This window comes from Dama dama, chromosome 18 (assembly GCF_033118175.1).
Source record: "Dama dama isolate Ldn47 chromosome 18, ASM3311817v1, whole genome shotgun sequence".
Classification (NCBI taxonomy): Eukaryota; Metazoa; Chordata; class Mammalia; order Artiodactyla; family Cervidae; genus Dama; species Dama dama.
In genome coordinates this window covers 32069445-32087530 of record NC_083698.1, presented here as the reverse complement: position 1 = coordinate 32087530, position 18086 = coordinate 32069445, and the positions used below count along the sequence as shown (strand labels likewise).

The 18086-nt window shown below is 40.7% G+C and overlaps 1 protein-coding gene across 3 annotated transcripts in view; it reads left to right on the top strand.

Moving 5' to 3' along the window:
- Positions 1–6386: 6386 nt before the first annotated feature.
- Positions 6387–18086, top strand: part of GRM3 (glutamate metabotropic receptor 3) — a 226397-nt gene continuing 214697 nt past the window's right edge. For 2 of the 3 annotated variants that reach the window (XM_061166331.1, XM_061166330.1), the window contains exon 1: positions 6387–7237. The gene's annotated coding sequence lies outside the window, so the exon portion shown is untranslated. The remainder of the gene's footprint in view (positions 7238–18086) is intronic. The other variant, XM_061166332.1, reaches the window with a different exon arrangement.

The window sequence follows — 18086 nt, the reverse complement described above, 5'->3', positions numbered from 1 at the left end:
TATGGGGTCAAAAGAGGCAGACATAACTGAGCAACTGAACAGAAAGTCTCCAATGAATATTATTTGATTACATACATACATATGCATGCGTCAGTTGCTCAGTTGCATCTGACTTTTTGCTACCTGATGGACTGTAGCCTGCCAGACTCCTCTGTCCATGGCATTTTTCAGGCAAGATACTGGAGTGGGTTGCCATTTCCTCCTCTAATAACACACATATACCTGTAACTAATTGGATCCTGCTCTGAATCAAATGGCTGACTTAGGGATGACCCACTCTGTATGTCATCTCCTCCAGGTATTGAAAAATAGGTAGGTATGAATTTTCAGGAAAGAAATGATCAACAAAAGACCAAAACCAATAATATCACCATATGTTTTATCTAACAACGTACAATGTAAACCTTTGCCAAAATCTCTGGGATTAAAATTTACAGGTAAAAAGGTAAATCCATTCACGCACTTTTCCTTCTTCTGAACCCCTTTAGCATTTGTGCTCTGCATCATTTACTGAGACCAGAGTGATGAGTCCAAAGTAAAAGCAGTGATTCTAACCACACATAATCTGTATAAATTAACTCCTCTGAGCAGTGGCTATGCCAAGAACATTTCATTAACCTATAAAGCTCATAATTTTCATCACCACATTATCCCTGTTCACCTCCAAAAAATTAATTTTAAAAAGACCTAAAAGAATCTGCCTGTAATACAGGAGACCTGGGTTCAATTCCTGGGTTGGGAAGATCCCCTGGAAAAGAGAAAGGCTACCCACCCCAGTATTCTGGCCTGGAGAATTCCGTGGACTGTAAAGTCCATGGGATCGCAAACAGTAGGACATGACTGAGTGACTTTCACTTCACTTCAAATCTAAGAATAATTTGCCTGACATGAATACAGAATGGAGACAAAACCTCTAGAAAGATCTTCCAATTGTTTTAATCCTTTTATTGATCAGATGCCTATTAAGCTTTATAACATGGCAATAAGTTTTAAGAATTTCAGATAGAAAAGTGATTGCATGAACATCACTCCCCTCTTAAAGAGAGTGAAGCAAATTAACAATAAACCAGACTAACAATTCTAAACTCCTCTTACATAGAAATTTGGGAATACATGCTATATCCAGGACTCGGTTTACTCAACCTTTGAAGTCAATATGATCTTTTAATCTTTAAAGGTTAATTCATTCATTCAACAAATGTCTACTAAGGAAGATTTCTCTGAGCCCCCACCCTCCACACACTCATCATTTCCTTAAGTACTATCAGTGAAACTTTTGATTTAACAGAGAAGACAAATAAATAAGCACTTCAATTTCTTCTGATGAGTATTTTCAAAGAACCTAATATTTTTATTAATATTTATGTCTAGTTATTTATTTTTATTAATAGTTATTCTAAAAATCAAAATATTCCAAAGAAGCTACTTGCGGGTGATGGATATTTTAATATTTGAACATTTAAGTTTAGAACCTCAGTTCAGCTATTAACTATACCATATGAAGGATAAAAGCAAAACATACAGTAAATATTCAAGAATTATTTATTTTCTTTTTCCCTTGTGAAAGTCAGGGATGAAAATGCAAAAGAATCCAAAGCACTGCTCAGATCATTTATATACCTACAAAGTGAGTTTCATAAAGTACCACAAAAACAAATTTATTCTTTTCTCATTGCTGCCCTTGCATTTCTTGCCTATAGAGCTTATTCTTCTCTATCCCTTTGGATGTAATTGAAAGCCAGTGCTTTGACTTCTAGATTGTTCATAGATATAAATTGCTTCCTTCACTTTAGAACCAAAAGACAAAACAAAGAACAATAACAACAATCCAGTAAACTCACATAGAGACAAGTGCTTGGGCCTGGTGCACTGGGTAGACCCAGAGGAATCGGGTGGAGAGGGAGGTGGGAGGGGGGATCGGGATGGGGAATACGTGTAAATCTATGGCTGATTCATATCAATGTATGACAAAACCCACTGAAATGTTGTGAAGTAATTAGCCTCCAACTAATAAAAAAATTAAAAAAAAAAAAAAGAATTAGGTTCTATATAATGATCAGAATTCTGATGTCCATCTGGGTTAAAGTTTCTCCCCTCCCCCAGCCTTGAGCAGCAAGAGGAGCCGGGGAAGCCTGCAGTGGGAGCTGGCAGGCTGTCTCTTCTCTGCTCAGCCAGTTCTGCACCCTCAACCTCCCTCCACCTCAATCAGGAGATGAGTCCAACAGGTCAGAGACAGAAGACATGGCAGGATAAGAAAAGTCCTGTGTGAACTGCTCTCATTTAGCATTGCTTTTTCCTGGGTTTAGGAGGCGCTCAAAGCTGTCTTTTCTAATCTCCTTTTAATCAGTTCTGTGAAGACCCTTGGATCTGGAGGATTTCTGATTGCAAAGTATGACCTGCTTCTGGTGAGGCTTTCGTGACTGGACAGTTACTACCCTACTTTAAGCCCCTGGCTGTCTGTACCTTACCTTTCAGATTTCACCTAGCCCACTGTATGTGAATTAGGAAATGGTGTCTCGTCCAGACTGATGAATTACAAAAAAAGCAACCCCCCCGACCAGGTTGATGCAGCCACACACATAAGCACTAGGTCAGCAGTTCTTTCTCACCCATCAACGAGGTACCTTTGAGCACAACCACAGGGTCACACTTCCCTGGTGGGTCAGGATGTAAAGAACCTGCCTGCAAGGCAGAAGACCTGGGTTCATCCCATGGAGGAGGGCAAGGCAACCCACTCCAGTATTTTTGCCTGGAGAAGCCCCATGGACAGAGGAGCCTGGCGGGCTACAGCCCATGGGGTCACAAAGAGTCGGACACGACTGAGCAGCTAAGCAGAACACAGCGCACTGCCACAGCCCCATGCCCGTCACGGACTGTCTGAGGGGCATTCACAGTTTCCCCACCAAGCCCTTCTGGTTCGAATCCAAGCAAACACACCTCCTGTTCTGTGCTCACCACCACCTGCACACACATACACACACACAGAGAAAAGCAAGCCCTTCTACCTGACATAGGTGGCAGTGCAGTTACCTCCCAAGTTCAGCTTTATTTCAGCCCTCTGGGAAACACATCTCCACCCAGTCTCTTGCATTTTATATTTTTCTGCTATGAAGTTAACAGCAAATCTATTACATCACCCTAATTCCAGAGGAACGTAGCAACAGTTTCCCTGAAGCAGCAGCACCCCTCACTAGAGTTGAAGTGAGGAGACAGCACAAAACTGCCCCCCATCCTCTACCTGCATATTGAGAGCACCCCCAAAACCCTCTCAACTCCAGTTTCCCATCTCTCTCAGTTTCTTGGACTTTAACTCTTTCATAATCCACACGGCTTAAAGATATTCCATTCAAACTCAGCACAGGGCATCTGAAACCTGCTTTGGCACCTAGGGTAGTTGGCACCCTCTTGCCTTGCAGCGCCAATCAAAATTAAGACTAGAATATTTTAACTTTTATATTGTGTGACAGTAATTAAAATCAGAATGTCTGAAAGCTCCAAGGAGAAACATTTTGAAAGAAGTTGAAAAAAAGAGATATTTCTAAGCAAATTAGATATAAACTTAAATATTTTAAATATGTGCATTATGCATTTACAGAGATGTGTGTATTAGTCCTCCAGAACTGGTCACTCCTATTCTGGAAAAAGAGTTACAGAGGGGAATTTAACAGTCACATGGCAGATGAGTGAGGGAAGACTGATACAGGAGATACTGGCCAGATGATTGGAGGGTTCACATAATTTAGTGCCCAAACACCACACTTTCCAGAAACAAAGTAAGCAATGTGAACTCACTAACCTGACAGGTTTAAGCCAGCACTGTTCCAGACAAACTGGACACCCCACGTTTGAATCAAAATAACTGCACACCGCTGACTGGAAGTAGAAGCCAGCAAAGAAACTGATCTCTGAATTGACCCAATCAATGGACATTCACATCAAAAAGAACGTTAGTGAGAGTCAATTCTGGATCAAAATGCAGACGTGGAAGGCATTTTTATTTGTAATTAACAATGACAACACATCAACTCTCAATGTTCTTTCTGAATGAAGGATGGGCCACATTCAAAAGGCATTTTAACAGAAGTTGGAACACTGGCTGTAAAACAACTTAATAAGGAATATCACAATTAATCATTCAAATAAACATAGATGAATTAGTAAAAAATTAATTAATAAAAACATAAACTAGAAAGAGTGGTCTAGATGTCCAAACACATATGTGAATTGAACAAATTTTATAAAGGACATAAACATACTATACTAAGGTGCTTAAAACAGGGGACTAGAAAAAAAAAAACAAAGGGGGGGGACTAGAATTGTTTAGACTTGGAACCCAGCTAGAATACTTAGGGGAGGAAGGGGGAAGGGGAGAGATTTCATTTCCTGATTGGTATGCCACTTAGCTAGAAATTGTACTTCATTTCCATCCCTTGACGCTTTTAAAAGGAACTTGGAAAGATACACATACATATGCACATACACACACACACCAAATAAATATTAAAAATTAAAGCTGTGCTCCCAATGATAAATTTAAGTTAAATTAAAGTATAAGACTAACTGCCTTCAAGTAAACATTATGCTTGGCTCAACAATTAAGTTACCATTAAGTTAAATAAAACTATAAACTGGAGACCAATAGTGGTAACTAGTAATTAGTTGCACATAGCTAACATGGTACTTGCTAATCCTCAAAATAATTCTGAGGGATGAGAAATTATTATCCACATTTTACAGATGATGAAACCCAGATACTGTGAGTTTAAAAGACTTGCCCAAGGTCACAAAACTAGGAAGCGATGGCAATTACAGATTTTAATTCAGGGAGCATGCTTCCACCAGGCTGAAAAGCCCTTACATTCATCAATCCTTTGTGCGTGTGTGGGAGAGGAAAAAGGGAAAGTATCCCATAACAGCAGATCTGGTAACAGATTGATAATTTGCTTCAGTATTTCAGTCTCTACACATCACCAATCTGAGTGTGTTAAACAGGCTACATACAGGCTATGGCAATGCAGTTCAGCATATACATCAGGGCTTTCTTTATGCAAACACAGCTACTTTTTCAATGAAATTTAAAAAATCACATCTCTTTGTTCAATTTCAGCTGACTCTGATAAACTCTTAGAAAAGCAAAAAGGTATCTTCTGGAACAGTCTGAAGAAGAAAAAAAAAAAAAAAAATTGCCAACATGGCTCTGTGGGTATCTGAAGATCTGCAGTATATACAACTTTATCTTCTCCATTGTTGTGTCACTGTTCCTTGATGTACAGTCATCTATTGGAAAGACATTGTGAAAATTCTCTCTTATGAAAGTCAAATGTGTTTGTGGTGAGATAATAGCGATGCAGTACAAAGGAAGAGTGATTCTTCTTCTATTTGGGCACTCCTATTGCAGTCCAGAAAGAATGGTATTAGAAGGGGAACTTTGAACATTTTTACAGCTTCATTATTAAATAACATTTTAATTTTTAATATATTCAAGTTTCTAGTTTTAGTGACATTCACAATGGAATATACAAATAACAAGTATTTTTTAAATATCCTTGGCTCTCTAAAAGAATCAGTGGTAAAATTGTTTCTGTAGTCTAAATGTTCTGGCTGGCTTACAAAAGCAGGCAGTTGTTTAACAAGTCAACATTAAATATTAAAGAATAAATGTAGCGTTAAAGCATTAAGTTTAATTGTCTCTGGATACAGGTAACTCGGGCCTTGGTTAACACGAAGTTAGTATAATACGGTGGGGAAATTATTGACAGTGAATTTTCATTTTGAAATTATACATAGAAAGAGGCCTGGAATTTTCACGTTTGGGATTTTATTTGCAGCTCGGAGCCTATTACAGCTATTTCCGTGTGCCTTTTTCTCTTTTGTGCCTACGTCACCGATTTTAGGTTATTTATTTAATTTTAAGAAGAGGTTCTGTAAAAAACGTTGTGTCTGCTAACCACAAGTAGGACTAGAAAAGAACTAATGTGGGGGAGGGAGGGTCGCTGCCAGTAGGCGGTGTAGAAACATCGGATGGTAAGAAGGGAGATTATACAGCACTCCCCTCTAATCTTATTCCACCCAAGAAATTTGGGAGAAAGCGAAAAAGCAGCAGCCCAGCATTTTTTGAAGGGGCGTGGTTTCCCCTCCAGGGGCTGTCCAATCGAATTCCTTCAGAGGGAGCTATCCCGAGAAGATTGATGAGGGTTGCTAGGAAACAGGAGCGTCCCCCTCCTGTCTGACCCAGAGATTGTTCTGCACAAGCCCTCTCCAGGGGCTCTCAATGTGCAGTTGAGCGGCGTGTGGGGCAGAGCTGCACATCGGCCTCCCAAGCTCGCTCGCTCTGTCTCCTCCAGCATGCCGTCCTCCGGTTACACTGGGACCTCGGGAGAGTTCTTCCAGGGCTGACAGTCCCGGTTCTCCCGCAGGCCACGAGCTCGAGCAGAGCTTCAAAGTTAGAGCCGCCGACCTCCCTGCTGCCCCCATTCCCCTCCACCCGACCCCTCTGAAATTCACCAACCTTTGCAGGCACTGCTTCAGGATTTTAAACAGAGAGGTAAAGCCACCAGCAAAATCGCCCTGGCTTTCTGTATAATAATCCTCCCCTCTGGGTACCCTGGCTCACTGAAGACTCTGCAGATACACCCCTTTTAAGGGAGGGAAGAAAGGGGAACGAAGAGGGAAAGGGGAAACGAGAGGGTAAGAAAGGAGCAAAAGAAAAGGAGAAGGAGAGGATGCCAGAACCGTCCGTGCCTCTGCCAAGAGAGTCCCAATTAGATGCGAAGGCTTCAGCCCAGCCAAGGTGAAGGAAAGTTGCTGCCTAGCTGGGAAGTGGGTTTGCCCCTAAGGAGGACGGGCACTCCGCAGAGAACTGCTCCCCTCCCCTCCTTGGAAGACCACCGCACCCCCTCCCCTTTTCCCAACCTCCTCCCTCGCTTCTCCTCCCACCTTCCCTTTTCCCACTCCCCACTGACTCGGAAGCCTGGATGCTCTGCCACCGGGCCGTGGTCCAGCACGCAGCCTGGAGGGGGCGGGGGCAGGGGGCACTGTGACAGGAAGCGGCGCGCACAAGTTGGCCATTTCGGGGGCAAAATAAGTTCTCCCTTGGATTGGGAAAGGACAAAGCCAGCAAGCTACCTCTTTTGTGTCGAATGAGGAAGACCAACCATGAGCCAGAGCCCGGGTACAGGCTCGGCCGCCACAGCTGCCACCGCGGTCCGCTCCAGTCCCTGCCAGGAGTTGGTGAGAGGTAAGGGGCCCTGAGGAGGACGAGTCCCTCTGGAGGGCGCCCAGCGGAGGCGCGGAGGCTCGGGCGCCGCGTGGGGCAGGCACAGCCCGGAAAGTTGAGGCAGAGCCCGGACCGGTCTCTACCTTTCTGCCAGGGGTGGGGAGGGCGGGGGGCAGCGGCAAGGTGGGTGTGCGTGAATGAGAGTTTGTGTGTGTGCGCGCTCATCTATGACTCCGGGAGGGAGGCAGATTTCCGGGTACATATCGGATGCCCAGGGATGGAGAGGTGGAGGGACTGACGAGCGCTCGCAGACCCCCAGAGAGACCAGTCTCACCAGCCAACGACCGCCAGCTCTGCTCTCGGCTCCGGGATACGTTTCTATGGGGGGGGGGGGGGGGTCCCCCAGTTCTGTGCACAGGAAAACGTGCCGTGACTGGCTGCCACACAGGCGGTTTCATGTGGGTGTGGAGGTTGCCAGGCGAGGTGGGCAGCGGTCAGCGGAGCTGGTCCGCGTCGCAGCTGGGAGACGCTGTGCTGCCAGAGGTTCGCTCTCCTTCAAGCACGCCTGGCAAGGATGCTTAACTCATGCCCTCCGCTCCTTTTGGCTTGAGCGCAAAATCAAAGAGCCAGACTGGGAGCATATCTCTTCGTCAGTCCTGTTCCATTTTCTTATCTGACAGTGAGATAACTCAGAGAGGGCGGGATCCAGAAATAGACTAGGTAATATACCCAATAAGCTCGTTTCTTAAGGATTTCATTTAGATTTCCTTCTAGTTCCTTCCCTGGATTAGCAAGCATAGAGGATTCCCAAAGGTGTATCACTGTCAGGTAGATATCTTAAGGGGACATGCCCCTGCCTTTTAAGTATTTTAAAGCATTGTAAATTTTAATAACAAACAATAGAACTGTGTACTTCTAATGATCTGCACTCAAGAGCTCATCTAATTTGCTAGTAAAATTATTTATACTGCTATTTGAACAGTGCTATGTTTGACATATGCAGAAAGATAATTCCGTATCAGTATATTCAAAGTTGAGGTTTCTGTGAGTTAAGGATCTCAGCAGTAGTTCACTTTTAAGTTTCTCTGCTTAATTTATCTGTGCTACATGATCTTAGAACTAGAACTATTTATTAGAGCTATGTTGTGTTTCTTTGGAAGAAAAAAGCATTGATTAGTACAGAAATATTGTTCATTTACTCAAATTTAGGTCTGCTTTGGTTTATCTGATTACATATTTTAAGACTGTTACTTAGACTCTAATTGTTCGTGGAAACATAGGTAATATTGGCATGACAAAAAAACAGACCCTAAACTCTGGTGGATTACACATTTCCTACCAAAGATGTATAGGATACTCTTTTAGTTAATGATTCTATAGTACTATGCACATTTTTCCTCAAAGCAACCCAAAAGAATTTGAATAGATTTGTGAAGTATTATAATATCAGACTTCAATAAAGTGACCTATTCCCTTCCATCATGGCAATGTCTGGTATTTACAAAGATTTCTCACACCTGCAGGCTTTATGTGTCCACCCTTTCAAGTTCTGATCACCAAGCAGGAGTACATGGGTATTTTGAATAGACATGCCCTAAGACTTGATTGCTGTTCAGAGTAACTCAGATCCTCAGGATGGAAACAGGAGAAGTCTTGAAATTTATATTTTCACAAATAAGACAATGAAAATTTCAGAGTATCTACATTCATTGGGCTAAAAAGAATGATAAATGGTAAGAATATCTTTTAAAACTGATAACCCCACCCTTCCAAAAAAAAAAAAAAATTATGTATAAAGCCTCCTGTTCCATGAGCTAGATTCATACCAATGAAATGTGAAACTCAGCTTGTAGAAAACTATGCCAACGCAAGCAATAAATTATATTTGGAGACAGGGAGAAAAAGTCACCTATTTAATTAATGGCATTTTTTAAACTTCAGAAATATCTATAATCAATACATTGAGAAAAGAGATGCAAGGCTACATAAACAGAAAACATACATAATGAAAATACATCCTATTGTCTTTTTTAAAAGTTGCAGTGTATACCTGAAAAGAGGGTAAGTCAAATGACTTTTCCCCACAATTACCAAACATCTAAATGAGCCCAACTCTGATTTTACTTACTGCAATTAAATTTGGTAAGTTGAGCAAATGCACAGATGGAATAAAAAGCAGTAATCTTTATTTTTATTAAATTTAAATTAATACTTTTATTGAGTGAAAGAACTAGGATAATTGTCAGAAGGCCACCTGTCTTACTTCTCTACTTCATGACAAGTGATCAACTAGAACCACATAAGAGCAAGGGCAGTCGTAGTTTGAAAGAGTCCCAGCAATCACATTTTTTTAAAACTCCCCCGGGTACCTTTTTCTCTTTCTTGTTTTATGTCAAATTCTTTTTATCAAATTAAACCATTTTCTCTTTCTCATCCATTCTAACAGATACCAGTTACAAAATGGTACATGATTTTCTTTCTCCAGGGTTGTAGTTACCTCCTGCCAACATATAGCCCATTATCTAGGGGATAAAATGTTTCAATTTGTTGTTCTACACTCGACAAGTTCCCAAGATACCATTAAACAAAAGAAAATTAATACCTAACCTCCATTGAAAGCCAGGACAGTGTGCATTTATGCACGCTGGAATATGGCCAGAGTTCCCAAGTAAGGTTTTCTTTTTTTTCCCCCAGGGTTTACTCCTCTCAAAAGTAGTAACATTTACTCTAGTTGTCTCACTTCGCTATTTCACACTGAGCTTAGTGCGCATTTTCATCTTTTCTGAGATTCTGCTAAATGCATCCAATTCTGCATTACATGAATTTGTTGAAATTGCTCCCAAGAAGTAGCATAAAATTGTAGAAGATTATCCACCAAGACTGAACATAGAAAATGAGTACAATCATACTCATAATGGAAAAGGCAGAAACTATTAGGTCATCCCCCTCCTTCTTCATCTAATATAGCCTTGGTATCTACAGTACATCATGTTTTAGAGTACTTCAGTCCAGTCTGATTTTAAATGGCTCAAGTAATGACCTCTATCATCTTTGAAAGATTCTTTCACAGTCTAATAGTTCTCCCTATCAAAAACTTTTGTTGTGATACTCAGTCTAATTTTCCCTTGGTCCCATTTGATCTTGTAATTTATTCCCTATTATAATCCCTCTGGACCAGTTCATTCTCTTACCTGATTTACACTCTTTATCCAACCTTTATACAGGATTTGTAAAATACAAAAGCTTTATAAAGTTACAGGAGAGAACACAAAGGTCACAGTTTTATATCTGGGCATATTTTCTAAATATTTAAGACAAATCTTTCAGGTCATTCATGTGTATGTGTGTGACTGTTTATTCTCAATAATTTATTTTAGCAATGCAAGTGTGGAGAAATTTTTCATCTTTGACATTCATGACCTATGTGAATATGAAGATGATCCCTTCTAAGTAATGTGCTATGTGGATGCACATTTATGAGACATTTTCATTGCAAATTTGGTGTCAACAGAACCCTGTCAACGCCCACACTACAAGGGAGTTCTGTGACATGCTGGTCTGATGCTTCACTGAGTCCCAGAAGCTGTTGTCATGTAAATTCCACTATTGAAATGAAAATGATTTCCATAATTAATAGAATGTGCTAGGAATATAACAGTGTATATACTTATTAATAAATGCATACATTAACATGATCCAGCAATTCTGTTAGAACACGGTAGCCCTTTCATACTAAATCTGAAAAGCCAGCAAAATTCAGCTTGAATTCATTACTTTCCTGTATCATGAAGAGTAAGCTCAAATCATGCATACATCAATATGGAGTCTGTTTGGATTTATAGGGAGGTACCATATGTGAAGGTTACTTTAAAAATAGAAAAGCCTGCAATAACCACGAGAGAAACAGGTTTTCACTTTGTTCACTTAAAAATCTGGTTCCAAGACATCCTTGTGTAGGATTCTTTAAGAGTCTTGAGCAAATATCTTGGTAGACTTGCCATCCCACTCAAATGTTTCTTCAAGTCCCAAGCATCGAAAAGCCAGTTCTGCCAGACAGTGGAGGAATAAATGATAGAACTCAGAAATAAATTTCTAGGTTATATTTGGTGAAATACAGGACAAAGAGTAAGGTAAATCAGCAACTAAAAACACAATTTAGTGCTGTCTTCTTTACTGCGTGGTGAGCATTAAGATTGGAGGGGGAAACATTCATATGGATTGTTAAGGAAACAGAACAGAGAAGTGGCATTCCAAAACTGAATATAGCTTTAGAGGAGTAAAATTAGACTGCAAGGAATAAATAACTTTTAAGCCAGTATTCTCCCTTCTAAAGCCCCAAAGTGTTTTTATAGTGCCATTCATCACATAGTGGTGAGTACCCTCAAAATGATTTTCCTTAGAAACAAAGGGGAAATCAATTCTCTTGGTACAGGCAAAGTAGGCCATTAATATACTTGTGACTCCTCCTTGGGACAGAGCCATTCTAAGTCTGAGTCTACACAGAATGTAATAGGTCCTCACCAAATGAGTAATCTTTCTATTGAGCTGGAAACTGTACACTAAACTTTTAGGAACACAACACAGGAAAATATCTTGAAAACATTAAGGTAGAATCTATACAAGCAGAGACTAAAATAAAATCATATATAAAGAGAAGTACCTCCACAGAAAGCTCACATTTTTATTCCTTATTAGAATTTACTTCACTCTCATTGGCCTTTACACAATATTGCCTTTGCCACAGCGTCTCCACACGTGTACACAATCACACAACACTTGAGTAAATTCAATTGGAAGAGTATAGGTATGCACCAGAGAGAAAATTTCAAAACCTGACACTAGACACAAAGCTTGAAAAAAATTACAACTTATATATATATATATCTAGCATGGGAGTAGTACTAACAGTTTTGACCAGATTACCCTAAAAAGAGGTTAAAGAAAAGGTGGCTAATAGGGAAGCAATCAGTGAGTAAATATTAGTAAGTACCTGTATATGCCAAACAAGATTCAGGACATACAAATGAGGACATAAAAAATGTTAATACACACACTAAATCTCATAAACATGTAAAGTTGAAGGTATTCCAAAAATTAAATTTGAAACTCTTGAGTAGAGAAGAGGTTACCAGAATTATCAACTGAACAAAAAAATCTGTTCCATCATTTAAAAGATGTATTTAGACTTAAAATTCCATATATAGATATTCCAGCACTATGTGGAGAAACTGTGTCAGATGCTCTAAGGTGAAAAAACTATCATAATGTCATAATAACAGATAATTACTGACCCATGGCCATCTTTGGAAAACTCTGCTAAACCACTGCATTTCCTAATTCAATACTCACGAGAACCCTATGAGGTAGGTACTGTAATTCCCATTTAGTAGAGGAAGAAAGGGAGGCCCAGAGGTAAATTTTCCGCAGTCCAGACAGTTAACAAGATAAGCACTAGAATTCAAAACCTACCTCCTGGTCCCAAGCCCCATTCTGTTTGCTACTATGCTACCCTGCCTCCCAAGTTTATGTTTCTACAGGAAGGTTTCATTTCATGCATCAAATATTTTCTGAGCTCCAAGTAGAGGGACATACTTTGGTTAAAAAAGAGAGAGAGACCAATGGTGAAAGAAATGAAGCCAGAACAGAATTTGACAAGCTCCGTCTCTCTTCACCCTGAGAGAGACACAATCTCTTGTGAGGGGCAAAGAAATGCAAATGGAAGAAATAAACTAAAAAATTATTTACACCTAATTGAAAGAACTAACGGGGAAAATGAGAATCAGAACATTCTGTGAAGATGATAGGTTTATTAACAAACTGAGAAATAAACATTAGATATGAAAATGTGGCAGAACTATGTTTTCCTGGAGCCTGATTTCAGCGAACATTGCTATCTGTAAAACTTAATCCAGGTAGCAAGAATATAGTCTCACAGCCAGCAAGGGGATGAAAGGCAGTTTTGCTTGTTAAGGCTAAAATGATTGTATTTCTCTTTACAACCAAACTACATCCTACCAAATAAACAACCTGGTAAAAATGGTTTGTAGACTAGTAGAAGTTTGAAATTTCTTCACCCAGCTGAAGCAGTCATTCATCTTTATCCAAGAAACTCTGAGCATTTCACACCTTTGGGCATTTATTCCTAATATAAACAGCTACTTGCAAAAGGATGGACTTGAAGTTTCCAGATTTTAAACACACGAGGAACAAGAGAGGCAAAGTGACCTGCTGGTGATTCCAAAGGCTCAGTAGGGCAGCTCTGGGAAGACCCACAGACCTCACGGGTCTCTGACCTGGGTACTTCCCCACAGGCAGGAAACCTGCGGTCTTGTCGAATGAATTAATAGTTCATTTCAGACCACCAAAGAGCTGAAATAGAAGTCTTTACTTGAAAGTCTTTCTCTGATTTGTGATTTGTGCTACTTTATGGACATAAAACACAACTGGGTATCACAGATCTGTCTCTCCATCTGGTGGAGGCTGTTTCTTTTGATTGTTAATAATACATAGCAGATAGGTTATTAGTAATATTTTGTATTTTGCTTAACAGTTTCAATGTACCATGTGTTGGTGAATATAACATAATGGAAACTGCTTTCACAAAATATGTTGAAATACATGCCAATTTGGGAGATGACACTCTAGGGTCAGAAACAGTTGGAATTTGTATCTGTCTCAAGGAGAAAACTGAGATCTGGAGAATATAATTAGCAGTTTCTATTTTGAAGCGTCTTATTTTTCCTGAAAAAAGCAAAGACCCTCTACAAGCTGATGCATTAATCTCAGTGATTTCTGTCAAGTCCAGATATACTGGTGGCCAGACCATACCTCACTTCAGAATTAAGGAGTCAAGACATAGGACTTAGATCCTAACACATCTCCTCCACAGACTTTGCTCAAGAGCTACCCTTGGGAAAGATGTTTAAAAGAATGTTAAATCCCCAACTCCCTCCAAAAGGATCTCTCCCTTAGTTCCTAACAGTCTCTGAATTTTACCCAGGAAATAATATTTCATGCAAGAAATATGAAAGACCATATATGTTTAGGTCCATGTAGTTCACCAACCTTCCAACACACTGGATTTAAAGGTTCATCTTTTTCAGAAAAGCTAACTTCTTCAAGTTTGGTGGGGAGTGGCAGAAAGAACAATTATAATTTTTACCTATTATACAATTTTGTTTAAGTAGAGCCCTTTGATGGCTATGATTTCCTGAACAAATGTGATGCAGAAATGTGAGAGAAAAGCCAACTTTCCTATAGTTATTGAACAAATGACTCCCCACTAGGAAAGCCATTGAGACGTTATAGAGTGTTCCCCTGCCCCACTTTTCCCCTTCTAAAATTCTAAACGTGTGTCTGTTGCTATGATGTTGCTAGGGAATCTGGTAATTGGAAGTATAGTCATGGGAGGGAAAAGGTTGAGATATATGAAGTAGGAGAAAAGGAACCCTGAGGGGCAGACTCTGAGCAGTTCCCCTCACCCTTCCTTTCCTATGCTCACACTGAGAGCCAAGCAATAATCACTCACTCTGTTGTTTGGTTGCTAAGTCATGTCTGATTATTTGTGACCCCAGGGACTGCAGCATGCCAAGTTTCCCTGTCCTCCACTACCTCCCGGAGTTTGCTCAAGCTCATGTCCATTGAGTCAGTGATGCCATCCAACCATTTCATCCTCTGTCACCCTCTTCTCCTGCCCTCAATCTTTCCCAGGATCAGGGTCTTTTCCAGTGAGTTGGCTCTTTGCATCAGATGGCCAAAGGATTGGGGCTTCAGCATTAGTCCTTGCAATGAACATTCAGGGTTGATTTCCTTTAGGATTGACTGGTTTGATCTCCTTGCAGTCCAAGGGACTCTCAAGAGTCTTCTCTAGCACCACAATTTGAAAGCATCAATTCTTCAGTGCTCAGCATTCTTTATGGTCTGATTCTCACATCCATACATTACTACTGGAAAAACCATAGCTTTGACTAGATAGATGGACCTTTATTGGCAAAATGATGTCTCTGCTTCTTAATACACTGTCTAGGTTTGTCACAGCTTTTCTTCCAAGGAGCAAGCCACTTACCTTGCTATAAATAATATTTATCATATTACTGCCCAGAACAGCCTACACCAGAATCACTCTGAAGTCTACTTAAAGTCAAGAATGCTGAGACAGATCCATTCCAGACTAATTTCCTTTAGGCTGGGATTCGGAAATGCACGTATTAAATATGCGTCCAAGTTACTCTTAGGCACACTCAAGTTTGAGACACGCCACTGTTTAGTCAGCCCCGGCTACTATGTATTTGAATACACAGACTGGATGGCTTAAACAACAGATGTGGACTTCTCTCAGTTCTGGAGGCTGGGAAGTCCAAGATCAAGGTCCCAGCAGATTGGATTCCTGGTAAGAAGCCCCTTCCTGAAGAACCACCTTCTCCCTGAAGAACCACCTTCTCCCTGTGGCCCCCAGTGGTCAAGAAAGAAAGTGAGTTCTGGTCTCTTCCTCCTCTTACAAAAATACTAATCCCAACGCTGGAGCCGCTATTCTCATGACCTCACCTAAACCTAACCTCCAGAAGGTCCCATCTCCAAGTATCACCACATCGGGGTTACAGCTTCAATATATGAATTTGGTGGGGTGACAAGAGAGACATTCAGTCAGTCCATAAACATTAGACTTAAGAAATGAGGCTCAGCGAATACCCAGTGAATCACTGTACAAAACTATTCCCCACAGCAAGTCCACTTTAATTATATTAACAAATGTCCTGAGCCACGTGCTAATTCTGTGAGCCTGAGAATTAATTAATTAATTGTGTGTGCATGCTCAGTTGCCCAGTCATGTTCAACTTTTTGCAACCCTGCGGACTGTAGCCCGCCAGGCTTCTCTGGCCATGGGATTTTCCAGACAAGAATACTGGAGTGGGTTGCCATTTCCTTCTCCAGTGGATCTTCCCAACCCAGGGATCAAACCCAAGTCTCCTGTGGCTCCTGCACTGGCAAGTGAATTCCTTACCACACAGCCACCTGGGAAGCCCAATTAATTAATTAAGTTCAGCTAATAAAGCACCATCTCTGTGAGTTCTGTGAATAGATTCATTTTCTGGAAACCTCATACTGTTTTCACTGCAAAGAAATTTTTTTTTTCCTATCACCTATAGTAAATTCCACTATGATATGCAAGCACATACAATACCTATCTTTTGGATGTTCTTATTAGGAAAACTTCTCATATTTGATCTTTCATTTCATATTTTAGAATGGCAATACTGGGGTGTTAGAAAGGGAAGTTACTGGTATTTGAAGAAGGCCATCGAGGAAAATACTACTTCTATTTCTGAGAATAGAAATGCTTCTAGTTTGGTAACCGCACATGTAAAATTCCAGTTGTCTTTAAAACTAGATCCTTGTGAGCTAGAGGATGTGGGGGAGCACTGTTTTGTCACAGGCCTCCCCTTTGCCCTCCGGATCCGCAATAAAACAAAACAAAAACTTCATTTGGCAACTTCTTATACATTCTCCCCTCAGCTTCTAGTTCAGTTCAAGTGAATGGTTGCTTAGCTGAAGCTGGCGATCCTCACAAATACGGCCAAAGATAGTTTCCTGGGCAGCGTTCAGAGCCACATGGGAAAAATGCAGGAGGGGGAAGGAGAGGCAGGCAGCAGCGGGTGGGGGATGCCTAGACTGGACCACCAGCTTCACTTCCTAGGGGGTCCTGGCCAACTCTTTGTTCACTTGATTTCCACACTTTATAGACTTCCTGAGAAGAAAAGTGATAAAAAATAGAGCACTTCCCCCTACAAAATGTCAAATTTCTGAAAGCTACACCCTCTGGGATGGTTGCAGTGCTTTAACCTGATAATGGCACTTCCACGGGACTCTCCCCATTACACAATCGAGCTAAAGCTAAACACCCACTGCTACCCCAGATTTCCGGATTCTAGAAGGGATACCATGATTTCCCCAGACAAATGGTTTCAAGTCTTGGACATTTCCCTTCTGTTTGGTACTCTGTTATTTCTTCCTCTCTAGCTCACCTGTAAACTGTGTTCTTTTCTCTCCTACTGTGGCCAAATCCCTAGCCCAGGTTATCAGCACTTACTCTCAAACTTCTCTCACAGGTTATCTCATCCAGTCTCTCCCTCTCCCTGTATTATTTACTTGCCAGATATCTAATGAGTGCCTACTATGTGCCCACTCTCTAACCTAGAGATGTTACAACAGTGAACAGCAACAACCAAAAAAAAATTTTTTTTAAAGAATTTTTGTTCTCATTCACCTTCTACTAAATAGTGAGAGTCAGGCAATAAAGAAGGGAACTGATGTGTGTGGAGAAAACACAATGATGTGATGTAAGAAAAGGCGGGGGGTGGGGGGAGTTGGAAAAGGTAACATTACTACCAGATGAATAACTGACTTTGCCATTCCATTCCTTGGTTTAAAAGGCGTTAAAGATAAACCATTACTTAAAAAGGAAGTTTGAGTTTCCTAGCTTGGCCATCAAGATCTTTAACAAGCAGCCTCCTGACATGCCTTTCCAACCTTTCTTCCTCAATACAAGCCTCTCCTTTACCTGGACTTTCTTTCCAAACAAAAAGGAACTTTGAGTATCTTTTTAAGCCCCAACTTCATTTGGAATGAACTTTCTACAAACCTAAATTTCAAGGCCAGTTTCAAATCTCACCTCATTGAAGTTCATACTAACGATACTTTCCTATCAAGGCAAATTTTCTCCAAAATATTCATGTGATCCTCGTCATCTAGGGGCTTGAATAGTGAAATATCGTTTTGTCCTGAGCAAACAGGACAAACTGTACTTTAGGGAGAGCAGTAGTTCAAAGAATAAAATCAGAAGGCAAATTTATTTTTATTTCACGTTGCACCT